Raw genomic sequence first — 1,925 nt, 5'->3', positions numbered from 1 at the left:
GTTTGTCAAATATTTGCACTCTTATACCTATTGATTGGGCATGAAACTGTGTTCTCAAAATATAATCAAAATTCAATCAAATCAAATGTCGGCTGATAAAGTTGATTTCACATTGTAAGTTATTTATGTAGTGAAACCCGTATTCGTTAACATTGCATCTACATATGTATATTATCTCAAAAAAATATTCTCCCACATCTACTCGAAGGTAACGATGTAAGCACTGCTAGTGCTAGTGCACTTCATGGCCGGATAGATCTTACGCGTTGCTGGGGTTTGCATTTCATGCATCCTGAATAATGTGACGTGCATGGAAAGGAAATTGAATGAAATTTGTGTGAGAGTCAGTTTTGCGACTGCTGCTGTTGCTGCGATGGTAACTGCCGCTGCCTGTCGTTCTTCTCATCTTTATGAATAGCAGCCACTCTTTCGTTTCACTGCGGAATTAGCTAATGGATGTGGAATGAATGGGAACGTTGATTAAATTAGTTACCATAATGCCATATGGCGGATAGATTTTCTTTATTAGCTGCGTTGCTAATGCTCTTCTTACTATTATATTCGCTTGAACTTATTACTACGTACATTGTTATAACTAAATCATATTACGAAGTTTGCGTTGTTAAGAATGTTGGGCTCAAAAACAGAAATACAGGTCTAATTTTTCAAGCATAATATTTTGAACAATTGATAAAAATAAGCAAATTTGGCAATTCGCATCGAGTTATTATTATAATAGGAGGTAGCTACAAAACCTATTCATTCAAAAACTAGACAAAAAAGAACAACTTGTGGAGATGCCGGGGATTGAACCCGGGACTTCTCACATGCGAAGCGAGCGCTCTACCACTGAGCTACATCCCCTTCGACAGAGCGGGAGAAAAGACACATAGTCAATCAGAGCGCCCCAGCAGAACGTGAAGTAAGAACAAAACTGAAAGGAGAAAAAAAATATGAAAACAGCTGGTAGCATCGAACGCCGACCGGTTTTCGCTCATCAGCTGATTTCTCTCTGCTGGTACCGGTACGTGGCTACGGCTCAACGAAACGAGTGTGGAGGCAAGGTCTGAGCGCATGCGCAGTATTTCAGCGAACGGAGTATCTAAAAATAAATTTAAATGGCTACCGCTACTGCCTAGCTCGCACGGAAGAGACGAAAATGTGACGTCTGTTGTGGAATCTCGTTCCTTTTGTCGGTCGTTTCGCTTGGAGCCGGTGTAGTGAGTAAGGTGCGTTGTATGTTTATAAATGGAAGGGGGAAACGGTGCATAAAAGCGAATGCGAAAAAACTCACTACCTGCGAATGAATCAATCGAGACGTCGTCGTAGTGGGCGGGCATGCTTATTAATACGAATATGTCTCTACAGTCTTTGCAACTGACTAGTGACATTCAACGGAAGTCCGCAAAAGTTTACCGGTGGAAGCAGTCAAACGTTACTCCATTTTTCATTGGGCGGATATGGTAGTATCACAATGAATCAAATTCGACTTCGTACAGCATGGCGTCTTATTTTTAATAAGTGATATTCGGAGTGATATATTATTGATGGGGACAATTTGTCTGTGCGATTGGCTGTACCGTTACGTCGGGTCTCGCACGAACTCTGTTAGCAGTTAGCACTGCACTTTCACAATTCAAATAAACTGTTGGGTTGCGATAAGGCAATGTTGCAAGTTATCTCATCAGTGATTACACATCATGCAATCGCCAACGACCATATTCGTTAAGTTAAAAGTTTGCCTTATTTGGTAAATTTACTTGTCTGTTTTTTTTTCAAATTAATCTTGACAGCTATTAACGTAGAACTACGTTTCTGTTTTCTAGATTGGGGTGCATTTTATATGGGATTTTTTTTAATAAAAATGGGTCCAAAATTGGCTAAATATCATTAATCAACGATTTTTCTACGATTTCAACGATTTT

The 1,925-nt window shown here is 39.6% G+C and overlaps 1 non-coding gene across 1 annotated transcript; it reads right to left on the bottom strand.

Moving 5' to 3' along the window:
• Nucleotides 1-792: 792 nt before the first annotated feature.
• Nucleotides 793-864, bottom strand: Trnaa-cgc (transfer RNA alanine (anticodon CGC)). The gene has a single exon. It is a non-coding gene; the product is annotated as a tRNA-Ala (tRNA).
• Nucleotides 865-1,925: the final 1,061 nt, after the last annotated feature.

The sequence above is a fragment of the Sabethes cyaneus genome, chromosome 1 (assembly GCF_943734655.1).
Source record: "Sabethes cyaneus chromosome 1, idSabCyanKW18_F2, whole genome shotgun sequence".
NCBI lineage: Eukaryota > Metazoa > Arthropoda > Insecta > Diptera > Culicidae > Sabethes > Sabethes cyaneus.
The sequence above is the reverse complement of the archived record's forward strand: the minus strand, read 5'-3'. Positions and strand labels throughout refer to the sequence as shown.